Below are 27,253 nucleotides of genomic sequence, written 5' to 3' on the forward strand. Positions count from 1 at the left end.
TCATGGAAGGATCAACAAAAGCCTCAACAAGGCATTAACAATGGTGGAAGAAACAGGTTTAGCAATAGCAAGCCTTTTCCATCATCCACTCAGCAACAGACAGAGAATTCTGAGCAGAATCCATCTAACTTAGCAAATATAGTCTTTGATCTATCTAAGGCCACTTTAAGTTTCATGAATGAAACAAGGTCCTCCATTAGAAATTTGGAGGCACAAGTGGGCCAGCTGAGTAAAAGGGTCACTGAAACTCCTCCTAGTACTCTCCCAAACAATACAGAAGAAAATCCAAAGAGAGAGTGCAAGGCCATTGATTTAACCATCATGGCCGAACCTACAAGGGAGGAGGAGGACATGAATCCTAGTGAGGAAGACCTCCTGGGACGTCCAGTGATCAACAAGGAGTTTTCCTCTGAGGAACCAAAGGAATCTGAGGCTCATCTAGAGACCATAGAGATTCCATTGAACCTCCTTATGCCATTCATGAGCTCTGATGAGTATTCTTCTTCTGAAGAGAATGAAGATGTCACTGAAGAGAAAGTTGCCAAGTACCTTGGTGCAATCATGAAGCTGAATGCCAAATTATTTGGTAATGAGACTTGGAAACATGAACCTCCCTTGCTCATCAATGAACTGAGTGATCTGGATCAACTGACATTGCCTCAGAAGAAAGAGAATCCTGGAAAGTTCTTAATACCTTGTACCATATGCACCATGGCCTTTGAGAAGGCTCTATGTGACCTTGGGTCAGGGATAAATCTCATGCCACTCTCTGTAATAGAGAAACTGGGAATCTTTGAGGTGCAAACTGCCAGAATCTCATTAGAGATGGCAGACAACTCAAGAAAACAGGCTTATGGACAAGTAGAGGACGTGCTAGTAAAGGTTGAAGGCCTTTACGTCCCTGCTGATTTCATAATCCTAGACACTGGGAAGGATGAGGATGAATCCATCATCCTTGGAAAACCCTTCCTAGCCACACCAAGAGCTGTGATTGATGTGGACAGAGGAGAGTTGATCCTTCAACTGAATGAGGACAACCTTGTGTTTAAAACTCAAGGATCTCCTTTTGTAACCATGGAGAGGAAGCATGAAAAGCTTCTCTCACTGCAGAGTCAACCAAAGCCCCCACAGTCAAACTCTAAGTTTGGTGTTGGGAGGCCACAACCAAACTCCAAGTTTGGTGTTGAACCCCTAAATTCAAACTCTAAGTTTGGTGTTGGGAGGTTTCAACCTTGCTCTGATTATTTGTGAGGCTCCATGAGAGCTCATTGTCAAGCTATTGACATTAAAGAAGCGCTTGTTGGGAGGCAACCCAATGATATTTAATCATATCTATTTTATTTTCTTTTTGTTATTTCGTGTTTTCTTTAGGTTGATGATTATGTGAAGTCACAAAAACTACTGAAAAATCAAAAATAGAGTGAAAAATAGAATGAAAAATAGCACACCCTGGAGGAGAACAGTCTGGCATTTAAACGCCAGAAACAAGCATCTGTCTGGCGTTTAACGCCAGAAACAGGCACCAAGATGGCGTTTAACGCCAGAAACAAGCACCTACCTGGCGTTAAACGCCAGAACAGAGCATGGAAGTGGCATTTAACGCCAGAAACAGGCAGCAGTTTGGCGTTAAACGCCAGGATTGCATAGCAAGGGCGTTTTACACGCCTAATTGGGGCAGGTATGTTAAGTCCTTGACTCCACTTTATCTGTGGACCCCACAGGATCCCCTCAGAATCTATGGACCCCACAGAATCCCCTCAGGACCTGTGGACCCCACAGGGTCCCCACATCTTCTTCTCTCTCCTCTTCACACCTTTTCATAACTCTCTTCCCCAAATGCCCTTCACCAATCACTTCAATCACTCTTTCCCATCACCCCCTCACCACTCACATCCATCTTCTCTTCCCCATAAACCCTACCTACCTTCAAAATTTAAACTAATTTCCCTTCCAAACCCAACCCTAATGGCCGAACCCTACACACCCCCTCACTTCTATATAAACCCCTCATTCCTTCTTCTATTTCACACAACACAACCCTCTCTTCTTCTCCTTGGCTGAATACATTTTCCTCCCCCATCTCCTCTATTTTCTTCTTCTTCTACTACTTTCTTTCTTCTTTTGCTCGGAGATGAGCAAACATTTTAAGTTTGGTGTGGTAAAAGCATTGCTTTTTGTTTTTTCATAACCATTTATGGCACCTAAGGCCAGAGAAACCTCTAGAAAGAGGAAAGGGAAGGCAATTGCTTCCACCTCTGAGCCATAGGAGATGGAGAGATTCATCTCAAAGGTCCATCAAGACCACTTCTATGAAGTTGTGGCCAAAAAGAAAATGATCCCTGAGGTCCCTTTCAAGCTCAAGAAGAATGAGTATCCGGAGATCCGACTTGAGATCTAAAGAAGAGGTTGGGAAGTTCTCACCAACCCCATTCAACAAATCGGGATCCTAATGGTTCAAGAGTTCTATGCAAACGCATGGATCACTAGGAACCATGATCAAAGTGTGAACCCGAATCCAAAGCATTGGCTTACCATGGTTCGGGGGAAATACTTAGATTTCAGTCTAGAAAATGTGAGGCTGGCGTTCAACTTGCCAATGATGGAAGAGAACGCACGCCCCTACACAAGAAGGGTCAACTTTGATCAAAGGTTGGACCAAGTCCTCATAGACATATGTGAGGAAGGAGCTTAATGGAAAATTGACTCAAGAGGCAAGCCGGTTCAATTAAGAAGGCATGACCTCAAACCAGTGGCTAGGGGATGGCTAGAGTTTATTCAACGCTCAATCATTCCTACTAGTAACCGGTCTGAAGTTACTATAGACCAGGCCATCATGATCCATAGTATCATGATTGGAGAGGAGGTGGAAGCTCATGAGATTATACCTCAAGAACTTTACAAGGTGGCTGACAAGTCCTCCACTTGGGCAAGGTTAGCCTTTCCTCACCTCATATGCCACCTCTGCAATTCAGCTGGAATTAACATAGAGGGAGATATCCTCATTGAAGAGGATAAGCCCATCACTAAGAAAAGGATGGAGCAAACAAGAGATCATGGACCTCAACATGAGCATGAGGAGATTCCTCACCATGAAATCCCTGAGATGCCTCAAGGGATGCACTTCCCTCCACAAAACTATTGGGAACAAATCAACACTTTCCTAGGAGAATTAAGTTTCAACATGGGACAACTAAGGGTGGAGCACCAAGAGCACTCCATCATCCTCCATGAAATTAGAAAAAATCAAAGAGCAATGAGGGAGGAGCAAGAAAGACAAGGAAGAGACATAGAGGAGCTCAAGAGCACCATTAGTTCTTCAAGAAGAGGAAGACGCCACCCTTACTAAGGTGGACTCATTCCTTAATCTCCTTGTTTATTTATTTTCCTATTTTTCGATTTTTAAGCTTTATGATTATTTATATTTGTGTCTTATTACATGATCATTAGTGTCTAAGTGTCTATGCCTTAAAGTTATGAATATGAATCCATCACCTCTCTTGAATGAAAAATGTTTTAATTACAAAAGAACAAGAAGTACATGGTTTCGAATTCATCCTTGAAACTAGTTTAATTATTTTGATGTGGTGGCAACACTTTTTATTTTCTGAATGAATGCTTAAACAGTGCATATGTCTTTTGAAGTTGATGTTTATGAATGTTAAATATGTTGGCTCTTGAAAGAATGATTAAAAAGGAGACATATTATTTGATAATCTAAAAAATCATAAAAATAATTCTTGAAGCAAGAAAAAGCAGTGAATACAAAAGCCTGCAGAAAAAAAAAAGAAAAAAAATGGCGAAAAAAAAGAAAAGAAAAAGAAAAAGCAAGCAGAAAAAGCCAAAAGCTCTTTAAACCAAAAGGCAAGAGCAAAAAAAGCCAATAGCCCTTAAAACCAAAAGGCAAGGGTAAATAAAAAGGATCCAAGGCTTTGAGCATCAGTGGATAGGAGGGCCTAAAGGAATAAAATCATGGCCTAAGCGGCTAAACCAAGCTGTCCCTAACCATGTGCTTGTGGCGTGTAGGTGTCAAGTGAAAACTTGAGACTGAGCGGTTAAAGTCAAGGTCCAAAGCAAAAAATGAGTGTGCTTAAGAACCCTGGACACCTCTAATTGGGGACTTTAGCAACGCTGAGTCACAATCTGAAAAGGTTCAGCCAATTATGTGTCTGTGGCATTTATGTATCCGGTGGTAATACTGGAAAATAAAGTGCTTAGGGCTACGGCCAAGACTCATAAAGTAGCTGTGTTCAAGAATCAACATACTGAACTAGGAGAATCAATAACACTATCTGAACTCTGAGTTCCTATAGATGCCAATCATTCTGAACTTCAATGGATAAAGTGAGATGCCAAAACTATTCAAGAGGCAAAAAGCAACAACTCCCGCCCATCTGATTGGAGCTAAGTTTCACTGATATTTTGGAATCTATAGTATATTCTCTTCTTTTTATCCTATTTGATTTTTAGTTTCTTGGGGACAAGCAACAATTTAAGTTTGGTGTTGTGATGAGCGGATAATTTATACGCTTTTTGGCATTGTTTTTACATAGTTTTCAGTATAATTTAGCTAGTTTTTAGTATATTTTATTAGTTTTTAACTAAAATTCACATTTCTGGACTTTACTATGAGTTTGTGTGTTTTTCTATGATTTCAGGTATTTTCTGGCTAAAATTGAGGGACTTGAACAAAAATCAAATTCAGAGGTTGAAGAAGGACTGCAGAAGCTGTTGGATTCTGACCTCCCTACACTCAAAGTGGATTTTCTGGAGCTACAGAACTCCAAATGGCGAGCTCTCAATTGCGTTGGAAAGTAGACATCCAGAGATTTCCAGCAATATATAATAGTTTATACTTTGCCCGAGTTTAGACGATGCAAACTGGCATTGAACGCCAGTTCCATGCTGCATTCTGGAGTCAAACGCCAGAAACAGGTTGCAAAGTGGAGTTAAACGCCAGAAACAAGTTACAAACTGGCGTTCAACTCCAAGAGAAGCCTCTACACGTGTAAAGCTCAATGTTCAGCCCAATCACACACCAAGTGGGCCCCAGAAGTAGATTTCTGCATCATTTACTTATCTCTGTAAACCTTAGTAACTAGTTTAGTATAAATAGGACTTTTTACTATTGTATTTACAATCTTTGGATTATCTTTTGATCCTTTGATCACGTTTTGGGGGCTGGCCATTCGGCCATGCCTGAACCTTCATCACTTATGTATTTTCAACGGTAGAGTTTCTACACACCATAGATTAAGGTGTGGAGCTATGCTGTCCCTCATGAATTAATACAAAGTACTACTGTTTTTCTATTCAATTCAAGCTTATTCCTATTCTAAGATATCCATTCGCACCCAAGAACATGATGAATGTGATGATTATGTGACGCTCATCATCATTCTCACCTATGAACGCTGACAAACACTTCCGTTCTACATGCAAACAAGCTAGAATGAGTATCTCTTAGATATCTAATATAGGGACCGAGTCCGAGATATTAGAATCTTCGTGGTATAAGTTAGAACCCATGGATGGCCATTCTTGAGATCCGGAAAGTCTAAACCTTGTCTATGGTATTCCGAGTAGGATCTGGGAAGGGATGGCTGTGACAAGCTTCAAACTCGCAAGTGCTGGGCGTAGTGACAGACGCAAAAGGATAGTAAATCCTATTCCAGTATGATCGAAAACCGACAGATGATTAGCCATGCAGTGACAACGCATTAACCATTTTCACAGAGAGGATGGGATGTAGCCATTGACAACGGTGATGCCCTACATAAAGCTTGCCATGGAAAGGAGTAGGAATGATTGGATGAAAGCAGTAAGAAAGCAGAGGTTCAGAGGAATGAAAGGCATCTCTATATGCTTATCTGAAATTCTCACCAATGAATTACATAAGTATCTCTATCCTAGTTTATATTTCAATTATGTTTTAATTATCAAATCTCCATAACTATCTGAATCCGCCTGACTGAGATTTACAAGGTGACCATAGCTTGCTTCAAGCCGACAATCTCCGTGGGATCGACCCTTACTCACGTAAGGTTTATTACTTGGACGACCCAGTGCACTTGCTGGTTAGTTGTACGAATTTGTGAAACAGAATTAAGAACATGAACGGGCGTATTGAGTTTTTAGCGCCATTACCAAGGAAGGAATAATCATGATTTTGCACACCAGTCACTCCCAATTCATTACTGCCTCCACCTTAGATGAATCTACTGCTATCCCCTGTTTACTCACCACGTGACCCAGAAATTTTACCTCACGCTTCCAGAATTCACATTTAGACAGTTTCGCATAGAGTTTCTATTCCTTTAGTATCTGCAACATGGTCCTTAAGTGATCTGCATGCTCTTCTTCAGTCTTGGAGTAAATCAGTATGTCGTCAATGAAGACAACAATGAATTTATCTAGAAACAGACGAAAAACTCTGTTCATATAATCCATAGACACTGCAGGAGAGTTTGTCAACCCAAAAGACATTACAGTGTACTCATAATGATCATAACGAGTCCTGAAAGCGGTCTTAGGGATATCTTCACCCCTCACCCTTATCTGGTGATAACTGGATTGCAAATCGATATTGGAGAAGACCCCAGCTCCTTATAACTGATCCATGAGATCGTCAATCCTCGACAGTGGGTCCTTATTCTTTATTGTGACATTGTTCAGCTGCTTGTAATCCACACAGAGCCGCACACTCCCGTCTTTCTTCATTACCAGTAACACTGGCGCACCCCACAGAAAAATACCTGGTCGGATAAAGTTCTTACCCAACAGATCCTCTAACTGAGACTTTAGCTCGGCCATCTCTAATGGTGACATCCTATAAGGAGCACTCGAGATTGGTCTAGCCCCAGGCACTAACTCAATGGCAAACTCAACCTCTCGGTTAGGTGGAAATTCATCAATATTATCAGGAAACACCTCCGGAAACTCGCACACAACCAGAATTTGCTCCAATCTTTGATCATCACCCGAAACACCCGCAGTTAACAACACGATACCCTGACATTCGGTCCCAGAATAATTCCCCATCATAGAATTCAAGTAATAACTATTCACTACAACCGGTCCTTCTATATCTTCAGGCATAAATATCACCAATTTTGCAAAACAATCGAGCAGGACATGGTTCTCAGATAACCAGTCCAATCCCAAGATAAGATCAAGACCGATCATCGGCAAGCAGATTAAATTATGGACAAAATCACATTGCTGGACCCTAAATGAAACTTGTGGACATCCTAGCCTAGTTACCATGGCTTCATGGGTGGCATTATACACCTTTAGGTCGTAACCTAAAACTACAATCTTCAATCCTAACTCACTAGCTTTTTCGAATGCAATGAATGAATGAGTTGCTCCTGAATCAAATAAAGCATTTAAAATTTGACCAGCCATTTCACAGTTACCTCAGATAAGTGTCTCGGATCCCTTGGCACCTACAGCTAAGGTGGTGAACACCCGACCAGTCTACTGTACTTTCCCTGCACCATGCTTCTGCTTCTCCGGATAGTTTGCGACTTTATGTCTTGCCTTACTACAATTATAGCACTAGCCCCATCTGGCCTTGCACGGAGCTCCCGGATGGTGACTTCCGCACCTAGCACAAGCTTGCTCGTTCTGAGGCTGCTTGATGAGCAGATAATTTTTATGCTTTTTGGCACTATTTTTACATAGTTTATAGTATGTTTTAGTTAGTTTTTACTATGTTTTTATTAGTATTTATGCAAAATTTACATTTCATGACTTTACTATGAGTTTGTGTGTTTTTTTGTGATTTCGGGTATTTTCTGGCTGAAATTGAGGGACCTGAGCAAAAATCTGATTCAGAGGCTGAAAAAGGACTGCAGATGCTGTTGGATTCTGACCTTCCTGCACTCAAAATGGATTTTCTGGAGCTATAGAAACCCAATTGGCACGCTCTCAATTGCGTTGGAAAGCAAACATCCTGGGCTTTCCATCAATATATAATAGTCCATACTTTGACCGAGTTTTGATAACGCAAACTGGCATTTCAACGCCCACTTTCTACCATATTCTGGCGTTAAACGCCAGAACTGGCATAAAAGCTGGAGTTAAATGCCCAAACTGGCACCAAAGCTTCAATGCTCAGCCCAAGCACACACCAAGTGGGCCCCGGAAGTGGATTTCTGCACTATCTGCACTTAGTTACTTATTTTCTGTAACCCTAGCTACTAGTTTAGTATAAAAACTACTTTTAGTGATTTATTTTATATCCTTGATCAGTTTTATGCTATCATAGATCATATTGTACACGTTTGGAGGCTGGCCTCACGGCCATGCTTGGACCTTCATCACTTATGTATTTTCAACGGTGGAGTTTCTACACCTCATAGATTAAGGTGTGGAGCTCTGCTGTTCCTCATGAATTAATACAAAGTACTATTGTTTTTCTATTCAATTCAAGCTTATTCTTATTCTAAGATATTCATTCACACCCAAGAACATGATGAATGTGATGATCAAGTGACGCTCATCACCATTCTCACTTATGAACGCGTGCCTGACAAACACTTCTGTTCTACATGAAAACAAGCTTGAATGCATATCTCTTGGCCTCCTGGTTCACGACGCATGGTTGCCTCTCCTGACAACAGAGCCCTCCATTCCGTGAGATCAGAGTCTTCGTGGTATAAGCTAGAATCAATTGGCAGCATTCTTGAGATCCAAAAAGTCTAAACCTTGTCTGTGGTATTCCGAGTAGGATCTGGGATGGGATGACTGTGACGAACTTCAAACTCGCGAGTGTTCGGCGTAGTGACAGACGCAAAAAGATCAATGGATCCTATTCCAACATGAGTGAGAACCGACAGATGATTAGCCGTGCGGTGACATCGTATTTGGACCATTTTCACTTAGAGGACGGATGGTAGCCATTGACAACAGTGATCCCCCAACATACAGCTTGCCATGGAAAGGAGTATGAATGATTAAATGAAGGCAGTAGGAAAGCAGAGATTCAGAAGGAGCAAAGCATCTCCATACGCTTATCTGAAATTCTCACCAATGAATTACATAAGTATCTCTATCTTATTTTCTATTTTAATTACATTTTAATTATCAAACCTCATAACCATTTGAATCCGCCTGACTGAGATTTACAAGGATGACCATAGCTTGCTTCAAGCCGACAATCTCCGTGGGATTGACCCTTACTCACGTAAGGTTTATTACTTGGACAACCCAGTGCACTTGCTGGTTAGTTGTGCGGAGGTGAAAAAGAATTGAGATTATGAACGTGCGTACCAAGTTGTTGGCGCAGTTGAGATCACAATTTCGTGCACCAAGTTTTTGGCGCCGTTGCCGGGGATTGTTCGAGTTTGGACAACTGACGGTTCATCTTGTTGCTCAGATTAGGTAATTTTATTTTATTTTTAAAGCTTTTTATTTTTGATAAATTTTCAAAAAAATAAATTATTCTATGTTCTTCAGAATTTTTAAGAATAAATTCTAGAGTTTCAGATGATGCTTTTATCATCACAGGAGCTAGTTGATTCCCATCAATTTAGCTGTTATATGTAATGTCCTGCTAAAGCTTGGCTAGCCATGTCTAATCTTTTTAGACTGAAGCTTTAGACTAACATTGCATGATTCCTGGAATTCGTATTAAAAATTTTTTAATTTCCTTATTTTCTCTTCCAAATTAATTTTCAAAAAATTCAAAAAAAAATTTCATAAAATCATAAAAACCAAAAATTTTGTGTTTCTTGTTTGAGTCTAGTGTCAAATTTTAAGTTTGGTGTCAATTGCATATTTTTTTATTATCTTAAAAATTTTCGAAAAAAAAATTCATGCATTGAGTTCTTCATGATCTTCAAGTTGTTCTTGATGATTTTCCTTATTTGATCTTTACATTTTCTTGTTTGGTGTCTTTTCTTGTTTTTCATATGCATTCTTGGATTATTAGTGTCTCTAGAATAAAAAATTTTTTGGTGTCTTGCATGTCTTTCTTTTCTTAAAAATTTTCAAAAATATGTTCTTGGTGTTCATCATGATCTTCAAAGTGTTCTTGGTGTTCATCTTGACATTCAAAGTGTTCTTGCATGCATCATGTGTTTTGATTCATAATTTTTATGTTTTGAGTCATTTAGTTGTTTTTCTCTCTCCTCATTAAAAATTCAAAAAATAAAAAATATATCTTTCCCTTATTCTTCTCATAAAATTTGAAATTTTGGATTTACTTAGTCAAAAATTTTTTAAATTTAGTTGTTCCTTATGAGTCAAGTCAAAATTTCAATTTAAAAATCCTATCTTTTCAAAACTTTTTCAAAAATCAAATCTTTTTCATTTTTTCTTAAAATTTTCAAAAATTTTAAAAATTGATTTTCAAAATCTTTTTCTTACTTTTATTCTATATTTTCGAAATTAATGCTAGCATTTAATGTTTTGATTCAAAAATTTCAAGTTGTTACTTGCCTATTAAGAAAGATTTAATCTTTAAACTCTAAGAATCATATCTTTTAGTTTCTTGCTAGTCAAGTAATCAACTTTAATTTCAAAAATCAAATCTTTTTAATTTCCTTTTCAAATCTTTTTCAAAATAATTTTCAATCATATCTTTTTCAAAATCAATTTCAAATTTTTTTTCTAACTCCTTATCTTTTCAAATATTGATTTTCAAATCTTTTTCAATTAACTACTTAACTTTTTGTTTGATTTTTAAAATTCTTATCTTTTTCAAAACCATCTAACTACTTTCCTCTCTCTAATTTTCGAAAATCATTAACTTCTTTTTCAAATTTTTTTTAATTAACTAATTGTTTTTAAATTTTAATTTTATTCTACTTCTTCCTCTAAATTCTAATTCTAACTAATAATTAAAATAAAAACAAAAATATTTTCCTTTTATTTTAATTTAAAATTTGAATTCTCTCTCTCTCATCTCTTTCTATTTTTTTATTTATTTACTAACACTTCTCTTCTTCTTATAATTCGAACCCTCTCTCCCTCTCTGTGTTCGAATTCTTCATCTTCTCTCTTCTTCATTCTACTCTTCTATTCTTCTACTCACATAAAGGAATCTCTATACCGTGACATAGAGGATTCCTATTCTTTTCTGTTCTCTTCTTTTTCATATGAGCAGGAGCAAGGATAAGAACATTCTTGTTGAAGCTGATCCGAAACCTGAAAGGACTCTAAAGAGGAAGCTAAGAGAAGCTAAAGCACAACACTCTGGAGAAGACCTGACAAAATTTTTCGAAAAAGAAGAGATGGCCGAACCCAATAACAATGGTGGAGATGCAAGGAAGATGCTTGATGACTTTATTGCACCCTCTTCTAACTTCTATGGAAGAAGCATCTCAATTCCTGCCATTTGAGCAAACAACTTTGAGCTTAAGCCTCAATTAGTTTCTCTAATGCAACAGAATTGCAAGTTTCATGGACTTCCATTGGAAGATCCCCATCAGTTCTTAGCTGAATTCTTGCAAATCTGTGACACTGTCAAGATCAATGGAGTTGATCCCAAGGTCTACAGGCTTATGCTTTTCCCTTTTGCTGTAAGAGACAGAGCTAGAACATGGTTGGATTCACAACCTAAGGAAAGCCTGAACTCTTGGGAAAAGCTGGTCAGTGCTTTCCTGGCCAAATTATTTCCACCTCAAAAGATGAGCAAGCTTAGAGTGAAAATTCAAACCGTCAGACAGAAAGAAGGTGAGTCCTTCTATGAAGCTTGGGAAAGATATAAGTAATTGATCAAAAGGTGTCCTTCTGACATGCTTCCAGATTGGAGCATCATATGTATATTCTATGATGGCCTGTCTGAGTTGTCAAAAATGTCATTGGACCATTCTGTAGGAGGATCTCTTCATCTAAAAACCCCTACAGAAGCTCAGGAACTCATTGAAATGGTTACAAATAACCAGTTCATGTACACCTCTGAGAGGAGTCCTGTGAACAATGGGACACCTCAGAAGAAGGGAGTTCTTGAAATTGATACTCTGAATGCCATATTGGCTCATAACAAAATATTAACTCAGCAAGTCAATATGATTTCTCAAAGTCTGAATGGATTGCAACCTGCATCCAACAATACTAAAGAAGCATCTTCTGAAGAAGAAGCTTATGATCCTGAGAACCCTGCAATGGCAGAGGTGAATTACATGGGAGAACCCTATGGAAACACCTATAATCCTTCATGGAGAAATCATCTAAATTTCTCATGGAAGGACCAACAGAAGCCTCAACAAGGCTTCAACAATAATGGTGAAAAAATAGGTTTAGCAATAGCAAGCCTTTTCCATCATCTTCTCAGCAATAGACAGAGAATTCTGAACATAGCCATTCTGGCCTGGCAACCTTAGTCTCTGATCCATCCAAGACCATACTAAGTTTTATGAATGAAACAAGGTCCTCCATTAAAAATTTGGAGGCACAGGTGAGTCAGCTGAGTAAGAATATTATTGAAACTCCTCCCAGTACTCTCCCAAGCAATACAGAAGAAAATCCCAAGAGAGAGTGCAAGGCCATAACCATGACCAACATGGCCAAACTTGGAGAGAGTAAGGAGGACGTGAGTCCCAGTGAGAAAACCCTCATGGGACGTCCTCTGGACAGAAAGGAGTTTCCCTTTGAGGAACCAAAGGAATCTGAGGCTCATACAGAGACCATAGAGATTCTATTGAACTTCTTTTTGTCATTCATGAGCTCTGATGAATATTCTTCCTCTGAAGAGGATGAAGACATCACTGAAGAGCAAGTTGCCAAGTATCTAGGTGTAATCATGAAGCTGAATGCCAAGTTGTTTGGTAATGAGACTTGGGAAGATGAACCCCCCTTGTTCACCAATGAACTGAGTGCATTAATGAGGCAGACATTACCTCAGAAGAAACCGGATCCCAGAAAATTCTTCATACCTTGTACCATAGGCACCATAACCTTTGAGAAGGTTCTGTGTGACCTGGAGTCAGGGATAAACCTCATGCCACTCTCTGTAATGGAGAAAATGGGAATCTTTGACATACAAGCTGCAAGAATCTCACTAGAGATGGCAGACAAATCAATGAAATAGGCTTATGGACATGTAGAGGACGTGCTAGTGAAGGTTGAAGGCCTTTACATCCCTGCTAATTTCATAATCCTAGACATTGGGAAGGATGAGGATGAATCCATCATCCTTGGCAGACCCTTCCTAGCCACAGCAAAAGCTGTGATTGATGTTGACAAAGGATGAATGAGGACTACCTTATATTCAAGACTCAAGGTTCTCCTTTTGTAACCATGGAGAGGAAGCATGAAAAGCTTCTCTCAATACAGAGTCAAACAAAACCCCCACATTCAAACTCTAAGTTTGGTGTTGGGAGGCCACAACCAAACTCTAAGTTTGGTGTTGAGAGGCCCCAACCCTGCTCTGATTATCTGTGAGGCTCCATGAGAGCTCACTGTCAAGCTATTGACATTAAAGAAGCGCTTATTGGGAGGCAACCCAATGTTATTTAATTATATCTAATTATTTTTCCATTGTCATTTGATGTTTTCTTTAGGTTGATGATCATGTGAAGTCACAAAAATAACTGAAAAATCAAAAACAGAATGAAAAACAGCATTAAAAATAGCTCACCCCAGAGGAAGAGCTTACTGGCGTTTAAACGCCAGTAAGAGTAGCAGAATGGGCGTTAAACGCCCAGTCTGGCACCATTCTGGGCGTTTAACGCCAGAACAGGGCACTAAGTTGGCGTTAAACGCCAAGAAAAGGAGAAAAGCTGGCGTTAAACACCAGAAACAAGCAGCAACCTGGTGTTTAACGCCAGAATTGCACTATAAGGGAGTTTTGCACGCCTAAATGGAGCAGGGATGCTAAGTCCCTGACCCCTCAGGATCTGTAGACCCCACAGGATCCCCATCAACCTCAACTTACTCTCTCTTCTTCACACCTTTTCATAACACTCTTCTCCAAATACCCTTCACCAATCAACTCCATATCTCTTCCCAAATACCTTTCACCAATCACCTCATTCACTTTTCCCCAAAACACCACCTACCTTCAAATTCAAACCATCCCCCTCCCAAACCTAACCCCTATTACAAGAATTCCCTCTCCATTCCACTCCTATATAAGCCCCTCATCACTCCTTCATTTTCACACATCATAACCACATAAAACCCCCCTTGGCCGAAACTAACACTACCCTCTATCTCCTCCATTTCTTCCTCTTCTAATCCCTTCTTTCTTCTTTTGCTCGAGGACGAGCAAACCTTTTAAGTTTGATGTGACAAAAGCTCTACTTTTTGTTTTTCCATAACCACTAATGGCACCTAAGTCCGGAGAAACCTCTAGAAAGAGGAAAGGAAAGGAAATTACTTCCAACTCCGAGTCATGGAAGATGGAGAGATTCATCTCAAAAGCCCATCACTGGAAAGAGGATGAAGCAAACAAGAGAGCCCACTCATGGACCTCAAAAAGAGCATGAGGAAATTCCTCATCATGAAATCCCTAAGATACCTCAAGGGATGCACTTGTCTCCACAAAATTATTGGGAGCAAATCAACATCTCCTTAGGAGAATTAAGCTCCAACATGGGACAACTAAGGATGGAGCACCAATAGCACTCCATCCTCCTCCATAAAATTAGAGAAGACTAAAGAGCCATGAGGGAGGAGCAACAAAGACAAAGAAGAGACATAGAGGAGCTCAAGCACTCCATAAGATCTTCAAGAGGAAGAACTAGCCGCCATCACTAAGGTGGACCCGTTCTTTAATTTCCTTGTTCTTATCTTTTTCTGTTTTTCGTTTCTTATGCTTTATGTTTTATCTATGTTTGTGTCTTTATTACATGATCATTAGTGTCTAGTGTCTATGCCTTAAAGCTATGAATCCATCACCTTTCTCAAATGAAAAAGGTTTTTAATTGCAAAAGAACAAGGAGTGCATAGTTTCGAATTTTATCTTGAAGTTAGCTTAGTTATTTTGATGTGGTGGCAATACTTTTTGTTTTCTGAATGAATGCTTGAACAGTGCATATTTTTTATGTTGTTGTTTATGAATGTTAAAATTGTTGGCTCTTGAAAGACTAATGAAAAAGGAGAAATATTATTGATAATCTTAAAAATCATAAAATTGATTCTTGAAGCAAGAAAAAGTAGTGAATACAAAGCTTGCAAAAAAAATGGCAAAAAATAAAAGAAAAAGAAAGAAAAAGAAAAAGCAAGCAGAAAAAGCCAGTAACCTTTTAAACCAAAAAACAAGGGTAAAGAGGATCCAAGGCTTTGAGCATTAATGGATAGGAGGGCCTAAAGGAATAAAATCCTGGCCTAAGCGGCTAAACCAAGCTGTCCCTAACCATGTGCTTGTGGCGTGAAGGTGTCAAGTGAAAAGCTTGAGACTGAGCGGTTAAAGTCGTGATCCAAAGCAAAAAGAGTGTGCTTAAGAGCTTTGGACACCTCTAATTGGGGACTCTAGCAAATCTGAGTTACAATCTGAAAAGGTTCACCCAGTTATGTGTCTGTGGCATTTATGTATCCGGTGGTAATATTGGAAAATAAAATGCTTAGGGCCACGGCCAAGACTCATAAAGTAGATGTATTCAAGAATCAACATACTGAACTAGGAGAATCAATAACACTATCTAAATTCTGAGTTCCTATATATGCCAATCATTCTGAACTTCAAAGGATAAAGTGAGATACCAAAACTGTTCAGAAGCAAAAAGCTAAGAGCCCCGCTCATCTAATTAAGACTAATCTTCATAGATATTTTCAGAATTCATTGTATATTCTCTTCTTTTTATCCTATTTTGTTCTTAGTTGCTTAGGGACAAGCAACAATTTAAGTTTGGTGTTGTGATGAGCGGATAATTTATACGCTTTTTGGCACTGTTTTTACATAGTTTTTAGTATGTTTTAGTTAGTTTTTACTATGTTTTTATTAGTATTTATGCAAAATTCACATTTCTGGACTTTACTATGAGTTTGTATATTTTTCTGTGATTTCAGGTATTTTCTGGCTGAAATTGAGGGACCTGAGCAAAAATCTTATTCAGAGGCTGAAAAAGAACTGCAGATGTTGTTGGATTCTAACCTCCCTTCACTCGAAATGGATTTTTTCGAGCTACAGAAACCCAATTGGCGCGCTCTCAATTGCATTGGAAAGTAGACATCCTTGGCTTTCCAGAAATATATAATAGTTCATACTTTTCCTGAGTTTTGATAATGCAAACTGGCGTTTGAACTCCCACTTTCTACCCTATTCTGGCGTTAAACGCCAGAACTGGCATAAAAGCTGGAGTTAAACGCCCAAATTGGCACCAAAGCTTGCGTTTAACTCCAAGAAGAGTCTCTACATGTGAAAGCTTCAATTCTCAGCCCAAGCACACACCAAGTGGGCCCCGGAAGTAGATTTCTGCACTATTTGCACTTAGTTACTTATTTTCTGTAACCCTAGCTACTAGTTTAGTATAAAAATTACTTTTAGTGATTTATTTTATATCCTTGATCAGTTTTATGCTATCATAGATCATAATGGACACGTTTAGAGGCTGGCCTCACGGCCATGCCTGGACCTTCATCACTTATGTATTTTCAACGGTGGAGTTTCTACACCTCATAGATTAAGGTGTGGAGCTCTACTGTTCCTCATCAATTAATGCAAAGTACTATTGTTTTTCTATTCAATTCAAACTTATTCTTATTCTAAGATATTCATTTGCATCCAAGAACATGATGAATGTGATGATCAAGTGACACTCATCACCATTCTCACTTATGAACGCGTGCCTGACAAACACTTCCGTTCTACATGAAAACAAGCTTGAATGCATATCTCTTGGCCTCCTGGTTCACGACGCATGGTTGCCTCTCCTGACAACAGAGCCCTCCATTCCATGAGATCAGAGCCTTCGTGGTATAAGCTAGAATCAATTGGTAGCATTCTTGAGATCCAGAAAGCCTAAAACTTGTCTGTGGTATTTCGAGTAGGATCTGGGATGGGATGACTGTGACGAGCTTCAAACTCGCGAGTGTTTGGGCGTAGTGACAAACGCAAAAGGATCAATGGATCCTATTCCAACATGAGTGAGAACCGAAAAATGATTAGCCGTGCGGTGACAGCGCATTTGGACCATTTTCACTTAGAGGACGGATGGTAGCCATTGACAACGGTGATCCCCCAACATACAGCTTGCCATGGAAAGGAGTATGAATGATTGAATGAAGGCAGTAGGAAAGCAAAGATTCAGAAGGAGTAAAGCATCTCCATACGCTTGTCTAAAATTCTCACCAATGAATTACATAAGTATCTCTATCTTATTTTCTGTTTTAATTACATTTTAATTATCAAACCTCATAGCTATTTGAATTTGCCTGACTGAGATTTACAAGGATGACCATAGCTTGCTTCAAGCCGACAATCTCCATGGGATCAACCCTTACTCACGTAAGGTTTATTACTTGGACGACCCAGTGCACTTGCTGGTTAGTTGTGCGGAGTTGTGAAAAAGAATTGAGATTATGAACGTCCGTACCAAGTTGTTGGCGCAGTTGAGATCACAATTTCGTGCACCACTGCTTCCCAAATATCCTTCCTTGGGAGTTGTTGTTGTTGGGCCTCCTGAAACTGTTCTGACCTTGATTCTGGTGTGATCCAAAACCTCCCCGCTTGAAAGGCGGACCTCTAGGAGCAAAACTCTTCCGTCGGTTCTGTGGGAATGGTCCCCTATGGCTTCCTCTCTCTGCAGCCGCCTTTTTTACACACTCTTCATCAACCCTACTCTTGTTCACCAATTCTGAGAAAGTTCTGATCTCCATTGGTCCCACAGAGCTGAAGATATCGCTCCGGAGTCCTCCTTCATACTTAATGCACTTCCATTCCTCATAGTCTCGCGGAGCTCCCTGACACATATGGGAAAACCTGAACAGCTCTTCAAACTTGTCAGTATACTCAGATACGGACATAGTACCCTGCTTCAGTTGTAGTAACTCGAGTTCCTTGGCCGTCCTGGCAGAAGTTGGAAAGTACTTCTTATAGAACTCATCCTGGAAGGCATCCAAGGTGATAGGGTCATCACCATGCTGCAGGAGACGTCGAACTCCTTGCCACTAATGCGATGCTTCCCCAGTGAGCAAGTAGGTAGCAAACTCAACACACTGCCCCTCAGGTACCATCTGCGCTTGCAGTGCTCGCTCCATGGCCTGAAACCAAGTATCGGCTTCAGTCGGGCTAGTGGTTCCCTTGAACTTAGGTGGATTAACCTTCAAGAAGGTTGCCAGTGTCATCGGGTCCTAAGCTCCACTTCCGTCATTGCCATTATTGTTCAACTGTTGCCCAAGAGAAGCCATTTGGTTCCTATACACACCAAACAATCGATATTAAGTTGATTAGTCTCAATATCAGAAGTTTAGTGGTTCAAAGTCCCAAATGCATGCTCATGAATGTTTATGCCAGTTATATGAATTAGATATCCTAATAGCACATAACACACACATAGAGAATGCACAGAAGCATAGTCAGTCTGTCCCTCAGGCTCTACAGGAACGAACTGCTCTGATACTAAAATGTAACACCCTACTATATGGAGTCTTTTGCTTAAGTCATAAAACAAGGATGGCAAGGTATTACGACCTCTAAAATAAAAATTTAGTACGTATAGTAGTGTGAAAAATGATTATAACTAGGAGCCTTTGAAGAGAAGGGTAAACCAAAATCATAAATAGAAAATCGCAACACTCCGATCAATAATGTGACGTAACGGATAAGGATAAACTACTGCAAGAATATATACATAAGAGTGCCAAAAACACGAATATCAACACTCAAGATCTGGTCGCAAAGATAACCGGTCCGAGCATATAAGTGTGTGTATATATATATATATATATATAAAGTAAGGAATCCCAAAACCAACCCAAAAGACGAAATACAAAACTTGTTCTCTAAAACACCCTCTAAGAGGTGTCAACATAGTATGTATTATTTAATGGAGATAATAAGTATCTAAGAAAAAACATATAACCAAAATAAAGTCCCGAGAACCAAGGATCTTCGCTAATCCAGAAGTCTCCAGCATGCCTCAGCGAGAAGCCTCACGTTCTGCATTTGAAAACCACAAAATCCACATGGGTGAGAACCAGAGGTTCCCAGCATGGTAACGGTACCCACATATCTAACATGTAATGTCCTGGGAAAGCCGAAGGCAATCCTAGAACTTCCATCAGATAAAATCAAAGCTTATAAACAGGCTAAACCATAAATGGCAACTGACTAAATATCTTCAGTCTAACTAATACTTCCCTTTCCAATTCCTGCAGACCTTCCATCCACCAGCAGTAGTATAATATGTCAAACATAATTATATCAGACAAGGAGATATACAAATAGGGAACAGATACGACATTTAGACAATTAGCAAGTAATATGCAGTCAATTAGGCATTCCAAACAATTCACATAATATGCATATGATGTATGCTTGTCCTAATGGCTGATGAGTCTCATCTGTCCGTTATAAAGTCAGCCTGACAAGTCCCGGTAGCTAACCGTTGGACTGTCCCTCTGTCATGCATCCCCAACTCAAATTATACTCAACATAAATCATAATTCATATCCAACACCCTCACTAGTGTATATTCACGGGGGCGAGCTCATCCAGAACTTTCACAGTATCCAGCCACACTTACGACATAGGGTCAGCAGAGTATCGAGTCTCCACCTGGAGCACGTGGTGGCTAGCCACTGCTTTCACCCATGGAAACTCGTATCTCGGATAGTGGAAGTGCAACATTCACATTTTATTCAATAAGCATATATGCAATCATATCCAGCCATAATTCAATAATGGCTCCGCCGTCATTCGGTAATAACCCAGCCATCCAGCTCATGGTTCAATCTAGGACCAGCCAATTCAGTAACAAATATAGCCCTTTGGCTCATGGCACATAAAGCACTTCCACCGTCATCCTCCGTGTCTCATATAATCATCTTTGATCATCATTGATCATTAATTCTCCCCTTTCTTCACTCACAAGTTATCACATTCCCTAGCTCTTCTCATTGCTAGGCATATCATAATAATTTAAAACATAAGGGGTGAGATAGGAGGCTTAGAAATATGAAATTTGGCTTTGAAAACTCAAAATCAACATTTGGGTTGAAAACAGGGTCACGCGTGCGCGTCGCCCACGCGCACGCGTGGATATAAGAAAGGCCAAGGGACGCTTGCGCGCCAGCCACGCGTAGGCGTGGGTGCGTCTTGTGCCCCACGCACAAAACCAAAGCGAGTCCCGCACAACTCTCGAGAATTTGGCTGGGCACTTGAAATATCACATCGACACGTATGCGTCAGCCATGCGTACGCGTCGGGAGAGAAAATCTGAAAACGATGCGTGCGCGTCAGCCACGCCTACGCGTGGGTGTGCGTTCTACCAAAAAATTTGCTAAGTTAAAAAGCTACAGAATTCACAGTTTCAAATCCCAATCTTCCGACGGAGACCAACTTCTCCGTTTCAAATCATTTTTTACCCGTTCTTCGAATGGCATAAACATCCCGGATCTAATTTCATTTCTAGACAAGTTTGGCACAAATTGGGGATCTGGAGTCCAAGCTATGCTCCGTCAAAGTATGCCCAAAAACCACATTTTCATACAAAACCAAAAAGTGCCATTTTCAAAACAAACCAATTTCAACCCTTTTCAAAACCAACCAAAATATACTAAAATTCAACCTCAAGCCTCCTAACTCATACATTAACAATTTTCATCAAATTCACAATTCACCGTCCCATCATTTTAACCCATCTCACTCAAATAACTCAATTTCAAACACATTTTCATGTCATATATTCTTCCTCATCCCAATATCCAACAACACCATTTCCAATCAACCATCATTACATATAATTAATATCATCCTTGCCATCAACATGGTTTCACCCACAATTCAACCTCAACTAATCATCAAGCATATATCAAACATGCATATTCCTCATGCGTCATACCATCAAAACACCAATATTCATAATCACACATATGACTACACAATATATCTCAATCATTCAACAACATCAATAATTTAATTCCTATCTTAGGGCCTCTAGCCTAAGTTTTCACACCACATTATATTTTAGATACAGAAAACCGAGACCATACCTTAGCCGATTTCTCCGCTCAACCGGAGCACCTCCAAATCACTTTTCCACAAGCTCTCAAGGCTTCAACACCTCCAAGAATAGATTTTTGCACACCAAAGCCCTTTTCTAAACTTTCCAAAATCTCAATCAAGCTTCAATATTCACATACACACTACCTAAGTCACCATTATCACATCCAAACACAATAACTCAATATCCAAACATCATAAACCACAAATTCCACTAGGATTGAGAATCTTACCACACCCAATAATCAACGAGACAAGATTAAGCCTCTCCTCCAAACTAATTGGGTCCTATAACATCAAGAGCTCACAAATCTCAATATTTTTCACCCAAATATTTGAAATCAATGCTGGGATTTCAGAGGAAAAAACGTGACTTACATCAAGAACAAATTAGTGGGTTTTGTAAAGCTCTTCGCGGTGAACGCGTGGCCGCAATATCGGAGCTCCGGATCAAAAGTTATGGTGATTTGAAGATCAAACAAGGGTAGAACTTTGGAAGAGTGTTCTTCCCCCTTTTTCTTTCCTTTTCAGCGTGTATGAGTGTTAGAGAGGAGAGAGAGCGCTGAAAATTAGGGTTTTAGATTTTTTATGTTGGGCCAAGGGCCCAATATGAGTCCGGTTGGCCCGGTTTAGCCCGTTCGGTCCAATCTTGGGCCAATTTCTATAAAATTGGTATCGAAATTCTCGTTTCAATCTCCTCTATCATATTAAGCCATAAAAATCACTTTTTTTGCTTTCTAGAATAAATTCTTATTTATGGATTAATTAGTCATTAATTAACTAGGTTTTACACCATAACTCGACAGTTACGTTATAACTCGGCGTTATACGTTACAATCAGACTCAATGAACTACATCCTGGAATAAAACTGTCTGACCAGGTATTTATTACTTATTAAACCTAATAACTGCTCATTAATTCAGATAATCAACAAGAACGTAACTGACTTATCTTACTTCATCTATAAAGGTATGATGTTTTATCCTCAACAGACACACTGAATCCTCAGTACTAACTTAAGTATCGGAGTGCCTTTTGCAGGTACACTCCCCCTTTGTTTATACTCTCCATGACGTGATATCTCTTTGGACGAAGAGCTCGGATCATTTCAGCTTATAGCTCAGCATTGAAGGTAAAAGCTCGACATCAACTCCTTTAACCGAGGTCACGTCCAGGTTATCCACACAAGAATACAAACACACACACACACACACACACATATATATATATATATATATATATATCGAAATTTTGGATATATTTAGATTTTATATGATTGATTAATTAGTAATCATTATTCTCTACTTATTTTATCGCTTCAAGTTATGGCTTCTTTTTATTTCTAAACTATGGCTCCAACCATATTCGATCAATGTATTTATTCACTTTAAAGAATTTTAATTTATTTTTAATGATATATAATATTCACTAACACACAAAATGTCTCACTAAAATAAATGCTTTACCATTTTAAACGATACGATATTTTTTCTTTATGTCATTTTTTTCGAAAAAAAAAAAAAAAATATATATATATATATATATATATATATATATATATATATATATATATATATATATATATCGAAATTTTGGATATATTTAGATTTTATATGATTGATTAATTAGTAATCATTATTCTCTACTTATTTTATCGCTTCAAGTTATGGCTTCTTTTTATTTCTAAACTATGGCTCCAACCATATTCGATCAATGTATTTATTCACTTTAAAGAATTTTAATTTATTTTTAATGATATATAATATTCACTAACACACAAAATGTCTCACTAAAATAAATGCTTTACCATTTTAAACGATACGATATTTTTTCTTGATGTCATTTTTTTCGAAAAAAAAATATATGAATAATTATACTTTTAACATGTTTTTTAACTAAGAAATTTTTTTTTAAATTTGATTGAGTTTTTTTATTTTTTATTTTTTAATTTATTTTATGCTATTTTTTGGTCTAATAAAAATCGAATTCTATTAGATCTTTTAATTATAAAAATTTTGATACTACATCATAAAAGAAGCATATAAATAAATATTTATTTATTTCTATAACGCATATCAATTTTTAAAAAGCGCCTATTAGGAAAAATCATCTTGTTTATATCGTTTATATGTGATATCGTGTTTCGTTTCTCCTTAATTCTTATTTGATTATTAAAAAGTTTGCAAACATTTTAATGAAATAACTGAAACAAATTTCAGCTAAAATAAAAAATACACTACAATGTCATGCTAAAATAACGATTAAAATGATAGTTGCAACCTATGCTAATAAACAGGTCATTCGTGTTATGCTCCGAAAGAAAGGGAGTATGTAGACGAGGTTACTGCAATAGATTTTTCATAAGTTGAAGTAGTCAAGAGTTGACAGAAACTTAAAACCTAGGTAGGGCATTCAAACTCTTTCCACAATGTGGACGAATGAAAAAAAAAATGTGAAAACATGTTATGTTTTGAATATTCATTTTGCAATACTCATCTCTTCTTCTTTATTATATAAATACGAATGGAATAAAATATATTTTCTAATCAAAATCAACTCAACAAATTAAATCAACACTCGATTTCATTACCGCATTGGATTATTATATTATTGATTTAATCGGTATTACTAGTCAAACTGTCTAAGCCAAATTAACTCTTGCTTATGGCCTAGGACTAGGTTTTAGACGTGCTCTTGATGTCATATAAGATTAGTTAAGAGAAGTATTAGACCATCTCCAGTGGGAAACTCATCCCAGTTTCTGTTTATAGCCCACCTATCATAAAAAGTAACTCTACATCAACTTTTGCGTCATAAACAGTAAATAGAAACTCAAAGCATCTCTCTCTTCTCCATTAGGAGGAACTAACTTTAGTCCCTATTGTGGTCCCACTTAATTAATTAATTAAAATACTTATAATTAATATAATTAATTTTTTTAATAATGTAATTTAAATATTTAAATTTAAAAATAATTTACTATTAAAAAATATTAATTATAATAATTCACTATAATAATATAAATATAAATATAAATAATATTTAATATTAATTATGATATAAATGATTAATATAAATTATTAATTAAATAAAAATTTTAATTATTTAATTTATTTAATTATTATAATTATTAATAAATTAATTATAACTTAATTACTTAATTAATTATTAGTTAATTAATTAATATAAATTATTAATTAAATAAAAATATTAATATTTAATTTAATTAGTATTATAATTATTATTAAATTAATTATTATTTAATTATATAATATAATTATTTAATTAATTAATATTTTATATAATTATTTATTTTTTATTATACTTGCCACTTGACAAACATATATTGGTTAATGGAAGTTCTCATTCAAAGGGACTCCCTCTTCTCTCTCTCTTCTTGAAAAACGTGAAGGAACTCACGTTAATTCTCTCCAATGGTCCAATTCCTTTTTTTTCTGACTAAATAGTAATTGGACTTTTTCATTGGAGATCCTCTTAGGAACTCATCAGCTTTTGTAATTTATAATAATTAATTAATTATTATTAGTAATTTTAATGGTGTGAGATTACATTTAATAGTGTGAAATTATTTTTTTCTTTTTGCTGGTTAAATAATAACAAAATTTTAATGAAAGTCCTGGCCTAGACTTTCTCATTAATTAATGTTAACTTATTCAACATTTTTTTATATTTAAACAAGACTAAAGATTCAATGAATAAAATTACAGAACAAAAATTAATCAGAATAAGACATTCCTTTTATAGTCATAAGCAAATATAATTATAAATTTAGGACTAAATAATTAATCAATAAAATGATAATATGGTTTAGCTTTTAAATTTTCATTTGATATGCAGTCAACCTCTTTATTACTTTCCTTGAATGTATGAGTCATCCTAGCTTGCTATCTCCTGTTGAGCAATTCTGCTATTTTCCTCACAATAGCTTCAGGTTGCTCCTTCAAGTTTGTTGTCCTTTTAAGCATGTCCACCACAAATTTTGAATCCACCTCAAGGATAATCTTCTTTGAGCCCATATTAGACATCCTATTTTGATGCTCTTACAGTCTTACGTCGATTAGATATCAGAAAAAAGCTAAGAGAACAATGACCATGAAACTTTAGTCTCACCATCCACAAGGACAAAAATGCTAGTAGCAAAAGATTCATATCCCATATTGAGTAGTTGCAATTAATATCATATGGTCATACTTACTATATAAATGAGTGTCATCCATTTGTATAATGGGCTTACAAAACCTAAACCCATCAATACATGGCTTGAAAGCCCAAAACATTCTTTTAACACCTGCCTTAAAGGATCAAAATCATCAATACCTGGGTCAGATGGCAATCTTGTTTGCCTCCCATAGAGCTGCACCGGGTTCAAATCCTCTTGGAGGAATATTGAACCATTTGTGTGTACCCCCATGTAGTGTGTGTGAGTGGATTGTGTGAGTGTGTAATGTATGAGTGTAATGCCTAAGATTGGGGCTGTCCAATCCACTTGACAAATAAAAAAAAAGTAACACAATTGTGCCTGGCATGCATATTTTCATCGCCTCTATCTATCTAGGTAGAAAGCAAGTTGTATGACTGGTCCCAATCACCAAAAACTAACCTTCACAATCGCCATTTCATTTTACCTTGTAAGCTTTAGAAACATTATATCCTTACTCATCCTGAATTCTCTCAATAATCAACTTCATAGGAACCTCAGGTTTAACTCTAACCATTTCTAAAACAGTACAACAAATCAATGTAGAGCTTAATTTATCATGATACTATGAAATTGTAGCATTAACATATGTGTGAGGTCTGTTGTACAACTTAATCTCCCAAGATCCTGACCCCTTACTACATATATCTCGTACCCTCCAATTGCAACTATTACAAAACTTTGGACACTTTACAATCAGTCTCTTTGAGTAAGTATCCTCCATCCTAAAAGGTTGATGTCTCTTAATTGAATAGTCTCGAAAAGCCTGTTTTACCTGCTTCTTTTTTTGTCACTTTAACTCCACTTTTAACTCTGTCTTTGGAGTTTATTGTACTTCTCTTCTCATTTCTGAAAAGTCATGACTCATGACATCCCAATTAATATAAAAAAAATTAAGAGTTGGATGGCACAAAGAAATGTTGTGGAGCAATTGTCACAACTTGGACTTCCTGGGGTGCAACCTCCATGTCTTCCTCCCCATTTCTGCATTCAGAAATTCTCTCAGCTAAAATTTGAGATGAATGAGTGTTTACAGTGTTGGGAGCCTCCGTAACATTCTCCCCAATTCTTAAGAATATCTAAGGTAAATGAACTCTTAATGGCCTTTAACTTTGAACCGTCGTATAGATCATTGTTCTCTATGCTCTCATCATCTATTAGCTGACCATTATAATGAACTAACATAATAAGTGGACCTATCAATAATGTCCTAAATAATATCAACCACAAAATAGGTATTATGAGGACAAATAAGACAAAATAATATGACCATATGTCAAATAAATTTCTCCTAACATACACATACTCACCCTAATAAATAGGTCTTATACTACTGCAAACAATTATAACTGAAAATAAAATAGTGCATACAAAATAGAATAACTAACCAGAATGTGATTAAAGAGATAGTTGAGAGAAAAAATCTAGAGAGAGAATATAAATTTGAAGTAAAATGATGGAGAGAGAAAAAAATGATAGCGCGGGGATGGGGTTGCTAAAGCGCCCAACGCTTCTAACATGGAGGTGCCAAATTGGTCCATGCCTCTAGGGGTGGAAGTGAATCAAGTCAGCTCATGAGCCCGCTCGAGCTCGACTCGTTAACAGCTTGATAAGCTAAGCTCGTGAGCTGGTGAGCCAAACTTGAGCCTGGAGTTGAGCTCATAAATTAAATGAGCCAAGCTTAAGTTTGGATAAGTTCAGCTCATTAGCTCGTGAGCTGGCTCGATTATATATATATATATATATATATATATATATATATATATATATATATATATATATATCCTTGGGGTGATCTCGTAGTTCCTACGGGGTGGAGACGATGGGGTCGGTCCATGGATTTTCTTTCCTTTTGCCGCATTTCGATTATCCATTTTTTTAAAATAAAACAACAACAAAAAGAGAAAAGCTGGCTATCGGT

General features: G+C 37.5%; 1 non-coding gene across 1 annotated transcript; it reads right to left on the reverse strand.

The window, feature by feature from the left end:
* Positions 1 to 11,639: 11,639 nt before the first annotated feature.
* On the reverse strand, positions 11,640 to 11,747 carry LOC112746136 (small nucleolar RNA R71). Its single transcript, XR_003174033.1, has one exon. It is a non-coding gene; the product is annotated as a small nucleolar RNA R71 (small nucleolar RNA).
* Positions 11,748 to 27,253: the final 15,506 nt, after the last annotated feature.

This window comes from Arachis hypogaea, chromosome 14, assembly GCF_003086295.3.
Source record: "Arachis hypogaea cultivar Tifrunner chromosome 14, arahy.Tifrunner.gnm2.J5K5, whole genome shotgun sequence".
NCBI classification, from domain to species: Eukaryota; Viridiplantae; Streptophyta; class Magnoliopsida; order Fabales; family Fabaceae; genus Arachis; species Arachis hypogaea.